This window comes from Dermacentor silvarum, chromosome 1 (assembly GCF_013339745.2).
Source record: "Dermacentor silvarum isolate Dsil-2018 chromosome 1, BIME_Dsil_1.4, whole genome shotgun sequence".
Classification (NCBI taxonomy): domain Eukaryota; kingdom Metazoa; phylum Arthropoda; class Arachnida; order Ixodida; family Ixodidae; genus Dermacentor; species Dermacentor silvarum.
The window spans coordinates 325,597,348-325,617,465 of NC_051154.1; positions in this window are offsets into that span (position 1 = coordinate 325,597,348).

The following is a 20,118-nucleotide window of genomic DNA, read 5'->3' on the forward strand; positions in this document are numbered from 1 at the left end:
AATATAGGGAGGTTGAATAAACCTAATTGAGTTGCAAGGTTTATCCAATAAGAAAATGTTCACTTTTTGAGATGCAACTTTGTTCATGTGCTGTACTTGCAGAGGAAGCGGCTACACCCTCACACTCATTTGCTGCTTCAGCTCAAGAAACACCAGTTGTGGATGCTTCATGTAGTGGTAAATATTGTTAGCATGTGCAGTTTCAAGGCCATTATTTATATTAACCGCCACTTCGTGGTCTTACCCTCCTTGAAAGGGAATATCAGCACATACTTGGACTTATTGCAAAGGTTACAGTAAAATTTATTTGGGCGTTTTGGAAACCGCTCCACAGTCTGGACTTAAGCATTTCTTCAAGTTTGTCCACAGGCTTGATTGAAATGCTCAATTTTCCATACTGCTTTCCATAGTGGGAAACTAGTGAAAAAGATTAAGCCAGGCTAGATTTAAATAATAGGCTTTTGAATAACAAATTCATTATTCATAGCTAGAATAGAGCTTTTGTTAGTGAGAAAATAGAATATCTGAGTGGCACCACCCCTTGTGAACTATGTTACCTCTCGTGTGAGGTCTGCATTAGCTGATTCACAGAGAGTGGCATAGAGGGAGGTCACGTGGAATTCCTTCAGTTTGTCCTCTGTGGTGGTGTGGGAGAGGGCAAAATTGAAGAGCACCGGCGCTGGACGTTCCGTGAAAATTTTCTATGCAACATTGTCACGCAAAATATGATGATAGACAATAGACAAATAATCTGTTGATGTGGCTCGACCAAGCATTTTCGTTTAGTGTCCCTTCAAGACCAAGTGTGAGTCGGCTTCTTCACAACAGTTGAAACTTTCTCCTGAATTTTACAGATAGCATAATCATGCTTGGGGAGCATATGTTCGGAATTTTGTTATAGCAATGCTAGTCAAGAGACCTGATGGAAGCCGCGCTGGTTGCAACTTGCACTTGCCAAGCATGCGTAGCAAAGATAAAAATGTGCCTGATTCGTCAACGTTTTTAGTAGTGACCATTTGTGAAATATGATCGAATTTGTTTTCACTGCCATACTTACAGACTTGGAACAACTTGCAAGCCAGCATTGGAAATCAATTGCTGAAGACATGAAGAAACGGCTTGGAATTTTGCACCAAACGGTTACTAAACTGGAGCGGAAGAATGCTTCTCTTGAGAGAAAGGTTGATGAAGCTCGCTCACAGATGCTTACACTGAGCGTAATTAAATTGTCACCCAAAGCATGTATTTACTATACAGGTCTCCCCAGCTATGACTTTTTTCACTCGTTGTTTGAGTATCTGGAGCCACGTGCAAGTAGCATGTCATACTGGGGCTGGACAAAGAAAAAAGACAGTAAAACACGTAGTCGGCCTAAAGAAAGTGGCCTTGCGACTGAATTTTTCATGGTTCTTGTGTGCCTCAGGATCGGTATGCCCGGAAAAGAAATAGCGCGTAGCTTCATGATGTCGGAAAGCCAAGTGAGCCGTACATTTGCTACTTGGATTAACTTCCTTGAGCGTGAGCTTGCAGCCATCCCTTCGATTCCATCGCAATATGAAATTAGGCCACATCTACTAAGATCCTTCCGCTCCTTTGAGAACACCAGGCTGATTTTGGATGCGCCAGAAGTCAGGATCCAGCGCCCATCGTCACTAGGTACACAGCGCCAGACCTTTACCGCATATAAGCACTACAACACATGCAAAGTGCTTGTTGGTTGTACCCCTAACGGCTGTTTGTTGACGGCATTTGTATCTCGTCTCTGGGATGGATCTGTATCCGACGAGATAATCCTTGGATGTAGTAACCTTCTAGATTCTTTGGAAGTAGGGGATGCCATTATGGTCGATAAAGGCTTCACTTTCTCCTACTTGCCTGCTACTTACCTGCTGGAGTGAGTGTACAGACCCCCATTCCGAGAACGCCATGAAACTCAAATGACCGCGCAGGATGTGGAACAAACACGTCGTATTGCCGCTTCAAGAGTGCATATTGAAAGAGCAATATCCCGCATCAAAACTTTCCACATTTTGGATAGACCATTTCCTGTCTGCATACTCGATATAGTGGAGCAGGTATCTAAAGTGTGCTGTTATCTGAGCAATTTCCAAAATCTGCTAATTAAGGATGATGACGAAATCAATTCAACAATTTGTTTGACTAGGTTTAAGAGAAAGCTTTGGCTCGGGACCAGCTGTAGTGGCTTAGTGATACGTTCGTTTTCAGGCTTTATATATTTTTTAAATCGGGGGATAAAATGGTGTGCTACTTTTCAAACTGATAATCGGGAAGAAATTGGGTTTTTTTGTGGAACCATTGCAAAATTCGGGTATTTTCGGGTCAAACTTACAAATGTACTAAGTAATACATTACACTCCGTTTTTTTCTGTGCTCTTTTTTGTATCGGAGGGTATCACGAGCTCCTTAACACTAACGCGTTAAAACTACGTATTTGTTTCAAGGTGGTAATCTATTTATTTTATTTATTTATTTCACATACTTTCAAGGCCCGAAGGCGTTACAGAAAGAAGAGGAGTCAAAAACAAAAAATAATGCAGTAAAAGTAAAAATACAAACAAAAATATTAACAAATGGCATTCTGAACAGCGGTCTTGAAGTTGGTAGCGTCAGTGATGAGTGCGACTGATGCGGAAAGGCGATACCAGTCCGTGCTTGTCCTAGGGATGAAGGAGTCACTGTACCCGTTTTTGCGGCACAAAGGCACTCGGACTTTGAGGCTGTGGTCAGTGCGGGACGAAATATAAGACGGAGGGGCAAGAAGGGTTTCTTATAAAGGGGGTTCAAATGAAAAACTTCGTGAAAAAGGGAGACGGCAACATTTGCGGCGTGACGAAAGATCAGGTAAGTTAAGAGTTAGCTTCATTGAAGAGATACTTGCATAGCGAGAATAATTAGACAAGATAAAGCGGGCACTGCGGTTTTGAACACTCTCTAGAGTGGAAACTAATGAAGACCGAGTCGGATCCCAAATGGCTGAAGCGTACTCCAATTTGGAGCGAACCAAAGTTTTGTATAAAGGGAACATCAGGGTTTTCTACCAAATACTCCGCGGTTCAGAATTTGTTTGGAAATTAATAAGTAATAATGACAGTAAAGGACATTGATAACTACAATGAAATGAAACATTTTATTCTCGATAAGCTGGTCATTGATTTTTTGAACATTTTGTTAACATACATTATCATTGGCATGCGCAACAACTTGGTCTCCATCCGAGACCTGTCCAATCTTTAAACGTACCTCAGCTGAAAGTTCTGTCGACATCACAGCTTCTATTAGCTAGGCACAACAATATTGTTGCAGGAAGAACGCAGGCGCACGAGTGTAGAAGTATGTATATTTACAAGCGAAGTATATGGCGTTCAGGCAACAGCCAGAGTCTTCGTCTTCCTCTCGTTAGTGTTCCCTTCTTATTTCCCTTCACCGTGACATCACCTTCCCTATGGGGTTAGATCCGTCCCGGTGCAGGTTATAGAGCGTCGCTTAATGGGGCGACGTGAACAACATCGCTGGCGACGTTGGGAGGCACTGAAGGCTGACCGACTGGGGCGATCTCGTATGTCAGGTCGGACAGTTGTCGTAAGATCTGGTATGAACCAGAATAACGGGAAAGTAGTTTTTCCGACAAGCCGACGCGACGTGAAGGCGTCCAGAGAAGGACAAGGGAACCAGGTGAAAAATGGTGGTCTCGGTGCCGAAGGTCGTAGCGTCGCTTTTGAGAAGCTTGCGAGACTATGAAGCAATGACGGGCGACCTCTCGGGCCTGGGCGGCTAAGGCAATTGCATCGCGAGCGTAACCAGTACTGGGTGATTGTACTGCGGAAGGTAGCAACGTGTCTAAGGGCAAGGTGGGGTCGCGGCCATACAACAGGTAAAATGGGGAGAATCCGGCAGTATCGTGACGGGACGAGTTGTATGCGAAAGTGATGTATGGTAAAGCGACGTCCCAGTCGCGGTGATCGTCGGAAACGTACATGGCCAGCATTTCAGTTAGTGGGCGGTTGAATCGTTCGGTGAGGCCGTTCGTTTGAGGATGGTATGCGGTAGCAAGCTGGTGTTCTGTAGAACAGGAGCGGAGCAGATCATCGACGACCTTCGAGAGAAAGTAGCGGCCGCGATCCGTAAGTAACTGGCGCGGGGCGCCGTGGTGCAGGATGACGTCGTATATAGTAAGAAGTCTGCGATATTTGTAGCGCAGCTGGTTGGCATCGCTCCTGTAATGGCATATCTCGTGGCATAATCTGTTGCTACAGCAATTCATTTGTTTCCTTTCATGGAAATTGGAAAGGGGCCAAGGAGGTCGAGGCCCACACGGATGATAGGGTCTGTAGGGATATCAATTGGTTGAAGCAAACCAGCAGGAGGCATAGTAGGCGTCTTTCGGCGCTGACACAGGTCGCAAGAAGTGACATAATGGTGCACAGAGCGATAAATTCCGGGCCACAAGAAGCGGCGCCGCAGGCGGTCGTAAGTACGAGTGATGCCCAGATGTCCAGCAGTAGGAGCGTCGTGAAGTTGCTGGAGCACGGCCAGTCGAAGGTGCTTTGGAACGACTAGGAGGAGCTCCGGGCCATCAGGACGAACACTACAACGGTATAAAGTTCCATCGCGCCAGGTGAACATCCGCAGAGACGGGTCATTAGGCGAGGAGCTTAGGCGTTCCATAAGTGTTCCAAGAACAGGATCTTGGCGTTGCTCGTCGCCAATATGGAGAAAGCCGGAGAGGGACAGAATACTGATGTCCGAGTCTGCATCGGTATTGTCCGTTTGATCCACGGAATTGCGGGACAGGCAGTCAGCGTCTTTATGCAGGCGCCCTGACTTATACATAATAGAAAATGTATATTGTTGTAGACGCAATGCCCAACGTGCAAGTCTTCCAGTTGGGTCCTTGAAAGAGGAGAGCCAGCAGAGGGCGTGATGATTGGTTATGACGCAGAAGCTTCGACCGAAAAGGTACGGCTGAAATGTCGCGACCGCCCATACGAGCGGGAGACATTCCCTCTCAGTGATGGAGTAATTTCGCTCGGGCGTGGAAAGAAGGTGGCTGGCGTAAGCGATGACACGGTCGTGGCCCTGTTGACGTTGAGTAAGGACAGCGCCGATGCCATAACCGCTCACGTCAGTTCGTACTTCAGTGGGTGCAGAAGGGTCAAACTGCGACAGAATCGGGGAAGTTGTAGGCCGCTCGATCAGGGTAGAGAAGGCTTGCTCCTGTAGTGGTCCCCAAGAGAAAGAGACATCTTTCTTAAGAAGGTCAGTGAGAGGGCGAGCGATGTCGGCAAATTTTTTTCACAAATCGCCGGAAATAAGATCATAAGCCCAGAAAACTACGGACATCGTTTGTTGAACAAGGTACAGGAAAATTTCGCACGGCGTGGACTTTCTCTTCATCAGGTTGGATTGCGGCGGCGTTTACGAGATGGCCGAGGATGGTAATTTCACGGCGACCGAAATGGCACTTGGAGGAGTTTAGCTGAAGGCCAGCCCTGCGAAACACGGAGAGTATGGTCGTGAGGCGCCTCAGGTGGCTCTCAAAGTTCGACGAAAACACAATCACATCGTCGAGGTAACAGAGGCATGTAGACCACTTCAAGCCGCGCAGGAGTGAGTCCATCATGCGCTCGAATGTAGCTGGCACAATGCATAATCCAAAGGGCATGACTTTAAATTGGTACAGACCATCCGGTGTGACGAAGGCGGTTTTCTCGCGGTCCATCTCGTCGGCGCTAATCTGACAATAGCCGGAGCGGAGGTCAATTGATGAGAATTATTGGGATCCGTGAAGGCAGTCAAGAGCGTCGTCATTAGGAGGCAGGAAATAAACATCCTTCTTTGTGATCTTGTTAAGGTGACGGTAGTCAACGCAGAAGCTTTTTTTTCTTTACTAAGACAACCGGTGATGCCCACAGGCTACTGCAAGGTTCAATGATGTCCTTGTCCATCATCTAGTCGACCTTTTTCTGGATTATGGCCCTTTCTGCTGTGGAGACACGATATGGCCGCCTATAAATGGGGCTGGCGTCACCGGTGTTGATGCGATGCATGACAACAGATATCTGACCAAGTGGACGGTCGTGCAAATCAAAGATATCCCGATAAGATGAAAGGAGGTGACGAAGAGCTGTTGTTTGCTCGGAAGGAAGGTCAGGGGCTATCATCTTACAAACATCGTCCGCAGGCGTCGAGCACGAAGGAATAGGTGACACAGGTGCGTTGGTACTCGGGGAGGATTTAGAGGCCAAAGAAGAAATCTTCAATTCTTCCAAAGGAGTGATAAGTGCGATGGCAATACCGTGTGGCAGCACATGCGTCGAAAACCCAAAATTGAGGATGGGCATCCGAGCGCAGTTTTCGAGGATCCGGATTAAGGTGCTCGGTAGGGCAAAAGGCGTGACAAAACCACGTCAGTAAGCGGCGACACGACGTACTCGCCATCAGGTATGGGAAGACAGGGCGTCATGAGGACATTTGTAGCCGCCTGTGGAGACAGCCTTGCAAACTCGGCAGAACATAAGCGGGGTGAAGCACAAGTTGTTGCGTCTACGTCGGCAGAAAGCAGCACATCCAGCTCTACAACACCTGCGGAGCATTCAATTTGGGCAGAGTGTTTCGAAAGGAAGTCGAGGCCGAGAATTAGGTCGTGTGGAAAATGCTCAAGGACGATAAATAAAACAACGCTATAATGGCCCGCAATGGTCACACGTGCTGTGCACATTCCAAGAACAGGTGAAGTACTCCCATCGGCGACTCGCACAGTGCATGGTACGGCGGGCGTCAGAACCTTTTTGAGCCTTCGGCGGAGAGCAGCACTCATAACTGAAAGCTGCGCTCCTGTGTCAACGAGAGATGTAACAGGAACACCATCAACTTCAATGTCAAGCAGGTTTTCACGTGTAGACAGGATCAACAGAGGATTTGTGGGCCGAGACGGAGTTGCAGCTTCACCTCCGGGAGCTGCACCGCCTAGTTTCCCGAAGGGAAGCGACCGGTTGCAGATGGGGACGAAGAGCGGTGAACGAGAGGCGAACGGGACCGGCGGTCTTGCGGAGACGGGGAGCGGCTGGATCTTGGTGGAGCACTGTCGGCGTTGATGTTCCTAGGCGGCGTGTAGGGCGAGAAAGTGCGATTGTCTGGTACTTGGCGGTAGTGACTCGGAGACGACCACCGAGGAGACGACGACGAGTGGTTATGGCAATGACGGGCGATGTGTCCAATACCGGAACAATTAAAACAGATGGGTCTGTCATTCGCTGTGCGCCAGTCAGCGGGGTTGCGGCGAAGTGGCGGACAGCTTTGCGTCTGGGAGCAAGCGGCTGGAGAAATCTGGTAGGTGTTCGTATCGCGGACCGAGCAGAGAGACCGAATGCCCAAACTCGCTATTTCCTCCCGAACGACTGCTTGTATGAGCGAGATAGCGGGCACGCTTTCCCGACAGTAGGAACGAATTGGAGCTGGAGCCATGGCCTCAAGCTCACGACGAATGATACGCGTTATATCTTCCGGTCCTGTCGGCTGAATGAACCGCGGCGGGTCTTCGCACGAAGATGTCGCGGCAGTGTTGGGCAATCTGTCGAAATTTTGAGGGACGCGGCGGCCTTTCGCTTGTTCGAAGCGCCGGCACTCCTTTATAATTGCATCCACAGTGGCACAATCCTTACACATCAGGAGACTGAAGGCGTCGTCTGCAATACCTTTTAGTATGTGGCCAATCTTGTCCGCCTCGGTCATGTTGTTATCAGCCTTGCGGCAGAGAGCCAGCACATCCTGTATGTAGACGACATAGGATTCCGTGGACGTCTGAGCGCGGCATGCAAGTTCTTTTTTTTCTGCCAACTGACAACCGACAGGTCTGCCAAACAGGTCTCGCATTTTTTTCTTTGCAGGCATCCCAGCTTGTTAGGTCAGCTTCATGCGTATCGTACCATTGCTTTGCAGATCCTCGCAGATAAAACATCAGGTTTGCTAGGCTCGTTGTTGGATCCCACCTGTTGTTGTCGCACACTCGCTCGCACATCGCAAGCCAGTCCCCGACGTCGGCGTTGTCTGTGCCACAAAATGTCCCCGGGTCCCGCAGATGAGTGAGGATGACCGTTGGCATATGGACTGCTGAGGCGTTGTCGGTTGTGTCGGTTGATCTGCCATTGTGGCGGCTGGTAGATGACGTCTGCTGCGAAGTTCCGTGATGGTACCCCGCACCTCCACCAAAATGTTGCAGGAAAAAAAGCAGGCCCACGAGTGTAGAAGAATGTATATTTACAAGTGAAGTATATGGCGTTCAGGCAACGGTCAGTCTTCATCTTCCTCTCGTTAATGTTCCCTTCTTCTTTCGCTTCACCGTAACAATATCAATCAGTTACTAACTCAGAGCTAGGAGCGCTCGTTGGGCGGTTGGTTGAGAGCCGTGTAGCGTCCGTAGTTTTGCACGCAGCTTGTGAAATGAACTGGAAGTTACTTAAGCCAACAAGATCTAACTTCGTTGTCCCGAGGCAGGGTAGATAGCGCTTGTGCACCGCAAACTCCATACAGCGTGAAAAAAGATAGGTTGGTATGTGGTTTTAGAATGCGGAGATAAATCGGGTTTAACCCGATTCTTCTGCAGCAGGTTCGGGGTGTAAAAATCGGGTTTTACTCAAAAACAAACATCCCTGTGTATATGGTGTTGCGCTGCTAGGCACAATGTCACGGGATTAAATCCCAGCTGCAGTGGCCACATTATGGTGGGGGCGAAATGCAAAAAAGGCTCATGTACCATGCATTTGGTGCATATTAAGAACACCAAGTGGTCAAAAGTTTATCAAAGTCCCCCACCACAAACAAGCATGCCTGATGATCACACGTAAAACCCCAGATTCTAATTTTTTTGGCTCGAAATGACATCTCATACTGCCTATGCAAATGCATGTAAAACACAGACATGCTTTCATGAAAAAGCGGTTGAACTGATTGCAATCAAAAGTGTTGCATTTGATGAAAAGTGCAGCGCCTACCGGAAGCAGAATTTTGATTTCGGGCCCGATTTATTTTAACTCAAAGTTCACCAACAATGTAATGCTTTCAACTGAAAGTGCAAACAGAATGTTACGGCTAGTGATAATTTATGCATGCCCCTGCTTCAGCTTGATAGCAGAGAGCGAATACTCCAAGTCGACGCATGTCTGTTCTACAATGAAGCGATACCTGATTGCACGTGGTGCTTTTTCTTGTCCATACAGTAGCGGAGCACTCTTAAATCTTCAGTGTTGGGCGATTCATTGTGATTGTGATTGTGTAAAAATATTCTCTTGAGAATATTGGTTTCACTGCCTCTCGCAAACATCAGCTATTCTGAACATGCAAGCAGCCTCTGTACTTTGCCTTCAATCTGTTCTACACATGGTGTTAACATGTTTTACAATATAGGTACATGACTGTTCTGGCATATGCTACTTGGCATTGCAAATAAACTTCGAATGTATAAACGCTGTAGCTTAGTTATATTATCCTAAAATTGTTGCAGTGTATATAACTGCTATTGTGTGAAACTGAATGCACATGTACACTTAGGTTTGTGACGGGAGCTGACAAAGATATTTAGTGGCAATGAAGTTCAAGCACCAATGGAGGAATTAGTTCCTTATGCAGGCATAGAAGCCTGAATATTTTTTTTTACAAATGCATAACATGTTCTAAATGTCTCTAGCAAACAGCAGCCCTTGAAACACCAAATCGCAGCACCTAACACAGGAAGTGCACCACTCTGCAGGCAAGTAGTTTTGCATAAATTACCACAGTAACAGGCAAATACCCCTTTTTATTATAAACATTACACTGGCTCCCATGAATATACATTCAGTTAAACACAAGACACAAACAACGTAGATATAGCCACAATTACAGTCAAATGAGTCTTAAACATTGAACATGAACATTGAACATTGAAAGGGCTCAAAACATGTTTGATTATACTACATATCAGTCCGTCAGGGAAGTAGTGGTACAAGAGCAAATCACAGTGCCCTGCACGTGAAAGTGCACTACTCTGCAGGCACGCAGCATTCTATATATGACAACATTAAGAGAAAGTGAACGCACAAGACATTATAATTGCTAAAGTCACAGAAGCATTGACCCTTTTCTCGGAGCAGTTTGTTCTAGAGAAACGAGATCGCGATTACGGCGGCGCGCCATACGTCTCCTCAGCGACCGCGCACGCATACGAAACCATTACTGATTCTGCTTTGCTTCTGTGCGATCAGCTGCCAAAAATGCAACTGCGTTTTCGCTAACGCACTGTGCTCCATTCATGCTGATTTTCATCATGTGGATTGATGACATGTCGAGAAGTTGGCAGCAAAAATAGTGACTGACATATTAAGAAATGTAATGAATATATGGGGCCAAGTTCGCGGACCACTGCTGCGACTTTCCGTACATGTTCCCGGCCTTTCAAGATGTAAGGCTTTCCTCGAGGACGCACAATTTGCTCATATGCCAGCTTTGTATTGCTAACCTTCAAAGAAAGGGCTTCAGCCCCAGCACGTCGGCAAGAGTGAGTACCGCTCGTTAAACAATGATAACTGGAGTAGCGCCGCTTTCTGTCATGGTACGTTTCGCGCACACTATCTATACGCATCTACCCCAACAAGCACGGAAACTTACACCCACTCTTTCGCCAACGTGTCAAGAATAAGTGAATGGGCGAACACTAGAATATATGCGCACTATATACGCACAATAAGTGACGGTACAACACCGATAGCACACTAATGGTCGAAGCTGACTGTTTCGTGACGGTCCACAAGAGTCAGCGAGTTACTAACGATAATATGTATTTGCTACAAGGTTTTACAATGTGCAGAACAGCCACGTTTCAAGTCTTATGTGCAGCAAGAACATTTTTAACGGAACTGAGCACACCGACGAGCGATTAGGCAGAAAATGATCAGATAGTGACCGCACCGAGGAACCTTACTGAGTCAGAAACGTGACAAGCCGCTGCTTCAAAATATCTGCCCAAATAAAGAACGAAGACCAAAACACCATAATCCTGGTTCAATTCACGAGCAGAAAGCTTGGATAGCTTCGAATACATATTTATCCCCGCTTTTAGAGCAAGCACCACATACACTGCTCGTGCCGTTTGAATATAGCTTAATAAGCTCCGAAAGCGCTTTTACATGTTCTCGGAAACTGCGGCCAAATCTTCGTGTCGTCCACCCAGTCACCGTCTACGATTCCTCCCGAAACAGAGGTTTGCTAAGCCGCAACGGCGTCATACACATCCATTGTAAACCCGGATGCAACGGAGGCAGTTGAGACAAGCAATGGACGAGTCACCACGTGATCAAACATTGCAGCGCCCACGGGATCACCGCGAAAAGGATCAATACATCAAGACTAGAAGCACCAAATAATAGGACAAGAAACTATCCAGAGGTAGCATACTCTGACAAAACAGTCTGCCAGAGGTGATCATTATGAATAAACGAAAAGACAGCATTGCTGTTTCAAGAGCTGCTGCTATTAAAAAAAAAGCAAACGTAATCATTGCACAATACTGTAAGGCATTATAAATACACACAGATATGGCTGTAGCCGTGACAGTGCTTACTTTGAAGGGGCTCAAACCATGTTTGATCACACTACATATCAGCCTGTAAGGCAAGTAGTGGAATAAGAGCAAATCAACAGTGCCCTGCACGTGAAATTGCACGACCTTGCAGGCACGCAGCATTGTATGTATGAGTAGATTAAGAGAAATTGAACACACTAAGGCATTATACTTGCTAAAGTGACACAAGTATACATCAAGAGTAGAAGCACGAAATAATAAAACAAGAAACTGTCTAGAGGTAGCATACTCTGACAAAACAGTCTGCCAGAGGTGATCATTATGAATAAACGAAAGGACAGCATTGCAGTTTTTCAAGAGCTAGTACTTAGAAGCAAATGTAAAGGAACACTTACAAATATTGCACATACTTGAAACTAAACTGCATGTTAAAAAGCACAGTAACGGGCGCCCTTCATTCATGTACAGAGGATATATTGCACACTAAGAGTAAAATGCGAAAACGCCTGTGTACTTAGATTTAGGTGCACATTAAAGAACCACAGGTGGTCCAAATTATTCAGGAGACCACCACTACGGCGTCCTCCACTTCCACAGATACAAGCCCCTCTTAGAACGTGTGGAAGTTTTGGCGAGACACAGCTTGCAGCTCACGCGGGAAATCATAGAAGCTGATTTCAACAGAAAACTGGACAGTTTGTGCATTACATCCTCTTCTGCCGCGATGACACCTAGTGAAGTCATGTTTCTGATAAGGCTGATAGTTATGTACATTGTTTTCACATGACTGTGTACTTAGCACAAATGGCTTCCTGTTAGGGTGACAGTTCTGTCAGTCTCCTTTTTTCATTTTCTGCGTATGCCCCCTCATGTATATATGCACGATTTGGCTACGGAAATAAAATAGTTAAGCAATAAGTAGGCAATAAATAATTAAATAAGTTAAGCTTAACTATCATACATCCGGCTACTACAGCTTCATTCATTTCAGCGTCTGTAATGTTACTGCAAGGCCATGTCCAGGCTTGCAAATGTAGAAGCCTTGCTGCAGTTTTTTTTGTATGAAACATACTGCCCATTTAAATATAACCTGCCGAGTCGTTTCACGCGCTGTGTAATCAGCTCGGGTACAAGTGCCCACTTTGTAAAATGCAGAAGGGCTGGCAGCATTTCATTTTCCCAAAAGTCACGGTTAAAATATACCCTCTGTACGTGAATGAACTCTGGCTCACCTGATCGATCATTTTCTATCCAAATGGTAAAATCGCACCATGCGTGGCCAGTGATGGCCATTTTGCCTTGCACTTGAAAGTAATAGGGGTGATCTTTCTTAAGTACCACTTCATTATCTTCTTCAAGAAAACAGCAAAACATTGTGTCCATGCATGCCTCCTTAACTGCAAGACCCTTCTACGAGTAGGGACACCTAACCTCCAAGAGGCCTTCCTCCCCATCTAAAACAACAATTCTGTCGGGTGAGGCGGCCAGAAAAGGATACTGTTGATGAATGTGCAGCCCAGTTTCTCGGATTTGCACATTTGTGCCTCTCAGCTGCTGGAGCTGCACATAGGAATCAACAGCATCCTTTTCATGGTTCCGTCCTTAAGCTATGGCATCAGACATTGCGTTACCATTAGGATAAATCACAGTCTTCAATAAGCCTTGAGGCTTTACACAACGGCAATACCTTTTGAACATGGATGCAGTTAGACGGCCAGTGCGTGCAGCATGCCACTCTTTGTTGTCTGCCTGGCCTACAGTTTGAAGGCGGATATGTTCACGCTGAGCATCATCTAAAGCTGACTGTGATTGTAGATGATCACTTATTATGCATTGCAGATGTTTGTCGCACAAGTTGTCGCTATCTGCAATCTTAAGCTTTATTGTGTCAACTTCTCTCTTGGGAGGCTTGTGTTCTGCACTGCCAAGATAACGCAATAGCTGCAGCGTTGGGGAAGAAGTGAACAGCTTTTTTTTCAGAGCAGCCACGTCGCCACATGGCACCAACTTACTGGAGGGGTCACAATTTCTTTTTCCCTGTTGGCGAGCTGGTTGGTTGACTAAGTGTCGCTGGAATGCAATTTCTTTGAGAGGCAATCTTGGAGCTGGCTTCTTGGCTGGAATGAAATAGAAACAGCACATTAGCAATGTAACTTAATAAACTGATTTGCATTATATGGGCTCACTATTGTGCCTGCTGTCCCTGCAGAAAGGCGCCTAGTGATTTCAGTGAGTTCAACTCTCAGCATGGTGCATTATAGAAACACAACTGTTTGCCTTGTAGTGTCCGGTGAAATAAATTACTTTTTTTAATGGCTGAAGAGCATAGGTGATTTGAAACACTCAGGTATAAAAACACTGAATGTAGAAGAGAGTCCCAACTACAAAAGACCATGTTTGGTTGGAATAATACAATACATTGCACGTACCTTCTGGAGGCACAATGCATCTGCATGGAATGTCGGTGCAAGTAGTCTTGGCATCTGCTTTCTCTGCAACTGCTAGCAACGCCGCAGCAACATGCTGGCAGGTTTCACTCAAGTTGCAAGCCAAACATTGATGAATATATATGATAACAATAAACGATATAGGCAAATATATGATGTCAGATGGAAAGCATAAATACTATAATCACAAGCACACATGCCGGTGTGGCTATTTCGTGTTGCATTGAATAATTGGAGTGCTTGCATTCTGAAGCCCTCTACAAATAGGTGCAATGGTGGCATGCACAAGATGTCTCTCAAGGGGGCTCATGATACCTGCCATGCGGAGATAGATGCCATGGCAACACAGAAGTAGCGCTACCTCGCTGCTCTTGGAGCATGTTCTCAAAGCGCTACTTGCTGCCTGTAAACTGCTCTTTGCCAGAGCCGCGAAGTTATTTTGATCTGCAAGCTTCGGGATGCCCTTAAATGTAACCGCATTTGCCGGAAAAGTGATACACTCAATATAGACGAACACAAACAGAGCGTGCGACAGCGCAGTGGTGACGCTAGTTTTGTCTTTTCGTGCTCTTCACCCTGCCAGACAAACCCAACTTGCTCACCCTAGCGTCCTCGTTTGCATATTTGCTCTCTGTGCAGAACAATCAATATTCCGAAATATATCGAACACTTGGTAAGCGCACGCCTGTAGCAAATACGTACACGTCCCAAAAGCTGAACATGATTCTCAAAATCAGCCACTCGCGCGGAAACTGGACCTCACGTACTCATGCCGGCTACTGCTGTTTTGACAGTTCGTTTGTCGCAGCACAAGAACACAAATAGCGACAAAGAAAAGCACGGCACGCGGATGAACGAATCACTTTTAATACAGAGCTTAAGATTTGGGGACGCAAGATGCACCCAAGCTTTCAGGAAGGCGCTTTGGGTTCTGTTACACGACCGCAGGTTATCGTCCCTGAAAGCTTGGGTGCGGTTAGCGCCTGTACTGTCCCGCTGTCTTGGACAATAAACCGATATAGAAGCAAAAGTGTGTGCTCACCCGGCGACACATTGGCAGTGCGCTCCAACTACGTTGCCCGTTGTTTTCTGAACCCATGCGGAAACTACGTAAACTGCACTCTTCATTGAGGGAGAACACGTCGCTCGTAGCACACCTATGTTGGGATCGGCAGTGTCCAAATTCAAGCGGATGTTTTTCACATACTCTTCTTCTTTCAGTGCCCAGCCTCGATGGGCCTGACGCACGGTCGAAGTTTTCCACTGCCAGTACTGCCAGACACAGTCAGTTTGTATACTACAACAAGACGGTAAGTTGGGCCAGTTGGTAGGAATTCATCGGAAACGAATTCATCGTTTCCTTCACCATGTTCGTCCTACCCTCCCGGTGAAGGAAAAAACAAAACCTGCTCAGGGTCATGTGCTTAACCGGAGCAGGACGCCTATTCCGGAGGAACACCAGCGGGTATTGGGTCTCGGCCCGAAGTACTGCTTCAAACCTCACCTGACTTCCTTTGAGAAGGTGGCCACCGCAAGGTCGGTCTCAAGGTGTGCCAAAGACGACGAACGTTCAAGCTGTGTGTCAGAATGTGTAGATGCCATTGCTAGGACAGGAAAAGGAAGGGGTGGCAAGGACCTGCTTAAGCCCCTAGTTCATTTTCGTTGTGAAAACAAGTTACATGTGCTAGTAGCAGACAAAGAAGGGTACTTTCTTGTTATGAATTCTGGTTTATTTTCTCCAAAGTCTGAGGCAGCACTTCAGAAATACTTCAAAGGTGTAAAGGTGAAAGCCGCGAAAGTCAAGCAGCAAGCACTTTCTATGTTAGAAGAAATGAACTTGCAACGGCTAGCGGCTAGCGTAAAGAAAGCAAAAAATCTTGAGTTACAAGTTTTCTTTACAGTGAAATCGCACAAAGCAGACATGCCTTTCCGGGCTATAGTCTCGGAAAAAGGCAGCTGGCAGTTGATTGTGTCGCGATATCTGCAGAAGGATCTTATTTGCCTAAAAATAGTTGACCCTTTCCAAATAGCGAATTCTGGTTCTGTATGCAAGTACCTAAAAGATAGTTCGATGGGCATTCTAGGAGCTTTCAGCATAGATGTGGAAAACTTGTATTACTCACTTCTACTCTGCCAACAACCGCGCTCGTCGCTCGCTCGCACCGTCTCTCATCTCCACACGGCTCTGACCTTTATGCGCTGTGCATTCGCCGCTCAGTTTCCGTTGAAGCGATAGACCGCACGTACCTTCGCCCGCTGCGGCGTATATGCGCTTGCTGCCAGCGTTTTGACAGTCGTTGTCTGCAGTCATTCAGTGTGATCTATTCATGTTTGTTTGTGCGCGCTCACACTACAGTTAGTAATAGTCGGGCCACATTTTCCAACGCACGCTACACATGCAATGCTGCCCGGATCGGCAGTGCAGCGCTACATGTGTGTCCCTTCGCACGCGCTGCCCACGGGCAGCGCTTCTCATCAACACCACCGTTTCACACGCGCCTTCTCGTGGTCATCGAGTCTCTCTTCATGTCGGTCTACTTACGCCGCAACACACCACTTTACTTAATCAGCTCATGTTTACTACAATTCATATTGCTACCAAAGCCGCTCACCTTACTTCGTATGACATTGCTGTGTTGCTTTCGCATTCATTGCTTCGCCCTTAGGGCGAAACTGTGACATTTTTTAACACAGGCGATCGATGAAAAATCACAGAGAACGTAGCTGCCACATGGCCGCAAGCCTACAAGCGAAAATTTTTCTAACCACGTACTCGCGCACGCAGAGCGCTGAAGCTTCGTTTGTTGTACGATAGGCAGCGCTCACTATTTTGCAAACCGTCAATTAACGGTGTCGAACACAGTGGGCTCCCCCGCCTCGGCCGGAATGTTAGCAGTGGCGATCGCCCTCGCTCACGCGGAGCATTCGGAAAGGGACTCGGTTGAGGTCAGAGACTCCCGGGAAACATGTCACATGTTGCTCAAGGGGCACATGACAGCGGCTAGCCTCGTGATAATCCCTAAATTGCTCAACCACCGCCATCGCCTACTCTGGTGCCTGGGACACACGAGGGTACAGGGTAACGAACAGGCTAAGACGTTAGCTCGAGTGTGTACTACCCGAGTGATGGCGTCCTCTTCTAACCCCAAGCCCTCACACTATCCCTCACAAAATCCCATCAATTTAAATGTCAAAGATATTCTTGCTCATCAGCGCGGAGTCCGCAGAATATACCTCAACCACAACTTAGCGGGCAAGAGGCCGCCAATTGGTGCAAAATACAGATCGGAGTATTCTCCCATCTAAAAATGCTAAACGCCATGTATCCCACTCGCTATCGGGCCAAGTGCCCTTGGTGTGGTGGCATACCCACCCTAATACATGTAACCTGGGAGTGCACTAAGCACCCTCATAAGCCAACTAACAATATCACAATGGAGCAGTGGGAGGCACACCTCGCCCGTTCCGACTTGGCAGGACCAAAGTCCTTAATTAGCCAGGTCAGGCAGGCAGCAGGGGCCAGTGGGGCCCCGGACTCAGGGGCTCCAACTACCATTCCTTAAAATGTTTTCCTGTCAAATAAAGTTTACACACACACACACATATATATATATATATATATATATATATATATATATATATATATATATGTGTGTGTGTGTGTGTGTGTGTGTGTGAATTTTTTAATGGGCCAGGCGTATTTCGCAAAAATCAGAAGCACAACTTCGCCGTTATCTTACGCTTATTTACCCAACAGTTTCGGTCGGTGGACCGACCTTTTTCAAGGCATCCCGGAAATTCTCGCAACAGTCTTTTTATATATTCAGGTAGAGAAAGAAGACGCCAAAAAAAGAGAGAGAAATGAGAGATAGAAAGAGCAAACAGAAAATAATTATTTTTCATGTTTTTTACTTTGTTTTTTTATCTCTTCTTTCTCTCTTTTTTGGCGTCTTCTTTCTCTACCTGAAGATATAAAAAGACTGTTGCGAGAATTTCCGGTATCCCTTGAAAAAGGTCGGTCCACCGACTGAAACTGTTGGGTAAATAAACCTAAGATAACCGCGAAGTTGTGCTTCTGATTTTTCTATATATATATATATATATATATATATATATATATATATATATATATACAATCAAGACATCAATAGATATAATTTTTCTGCACCGGACTATTTCCTATTAACTGTGCAATTATTTCTGTTTCTCACATGCAGCTACTTGATTGCGTGCTTAAGTTAAGCTCATGTTGCTCATCTAAGCTGGGCTTGGGTATCATTTCCAGAACATGATTAAAAAAATGTCACAGTTTCGCCCTAAGGGCGAAGCAATGAATGCGAGAGCAACACAGCAATGTCATACGAAGTAAGGTGAGCGGCTTTGGTAGCAATATGAACTGTAGTAAACATGAGCTGATTAAGTAAGCAGGTGTGCTGCGGCGTAAGTAGACCGACATGAAGAGAGACTCGATGACCACGAGAAGGCGCGTGTGAAACGGTGGTGTTGATGAGAAGCGCTTCCCGTGGGCAGCGCGTGCGAAGGGACACACCTGTAGCGCTGCACTGCCGATCCGGGCAGCATTGCATGTGTAGCGTGCGTTGGAAAATGTGGCCCGACTATTACTAACTGAATGAACAAGCGTGGGGTGAGCGCGCACAAACAAACATGAATAGATCACACTGAATGACTGCAGACAACGACCGTCAAAACTCTGGCAGCAAGCGAATACGCCGCAGCAACGGGCGAAGGTACGTGGGGTCTATCGCTTCAACGGAAACTGAGCGGCGAATGCACGGCGCATAAAGGTCAGAGCCGTGTGGAGATAGACGGTGCGAGCGAGCGACGAGTGCGGTTGTTGGCAGAGTGGAAGTGCGCCCCCCCCCCGCTCCCTCCGGCGCTGGCTTCCCGCTTCCTTGCTTGCGCGTGGGAGATTGAGTGCGTTCGCTCTCCGAGATAGCGCGCGTCCCCGCACGCTTCCGCTCGGGCATACGGCACGCGGCGAAGATTTTATCTATAGGGAACCTCACGGCGACGGCGACGACGACGCCGACGGCATAAATCCGGTTGAAGTGTCCATATAATTGCTATCGCAATAATAAAGAATTCTCCATGTGTATGGGCCAAAACTTGATGGTTTTCAATGTCTTATCTGGCTGGGTAGTAAATTCATATCAAAAGAAATATGCAGATCACTGACCAAAACAGTGTGGCTAATATAATATGGGGAGAAGACATACTGCAGGCAGTCACATTCTTGCCAGTAGTTCGTCCTCATTGACTGGCTTCGATCACGTAACTAATGCTCACATAATTGTGAAAATATGTGTTCAGAATATTCTCATGACATCCAATAGGCACATTTTATTTTGTTATAACAGCTGAATTCTCACGTGCAATGCACTGTGGCCATGAACAACCCAAAGAATGACAATAAGCGAGGCACCCCTTTCCATCATCTGGCGGCGCAGCTGAGAACGGTTCAGTTAATGAGTGGAATCATGGCCTTTGCAAAATAAAGATCAGCGAGATGGCCACTTATAGCATCCAACATCCTACACCCACGAATAATAGGTAGCAGTCTGCTTACAGCTAGATATCCATGTACCCATATATATATATATATATATATATATATACTAGTAGTATATACTACTAGTAGGAATGGTACTAGTACTATAGTACTAAAGTACTAGTACTAGTACCATTACTACTAGTAATTTATTACTAGTACTAAAGGTACTAGTAATGAATTTTGTTAGCAGTATACACTGAAGGCTCATGCCAAAATGGACGACACGAACCACAGAAAGAACTACAGTGGATCTACAAAGTAACGGCGAACTTTCCTTTATCTTTCTCTGCCTGCATTAGTACGGGGACTACGGCTAGCCGGTGAGAAAGAACTGTCGGCAAAATTTCGTTCACGCGATTCTGCTGGCTGCTAGCAGACAGTGGCGCACCGACGGGGCGGGGGGGGGTATTTCGGGTGTTTTAACCCTCCCCCCTGAGGCCGAGTTAAACCCCCCCCCCCCCACGCGTCCAACCCCACCAGTCCAACGTGCAACTGCAGCGCTGTGTTCACATTGTCATTAGAAT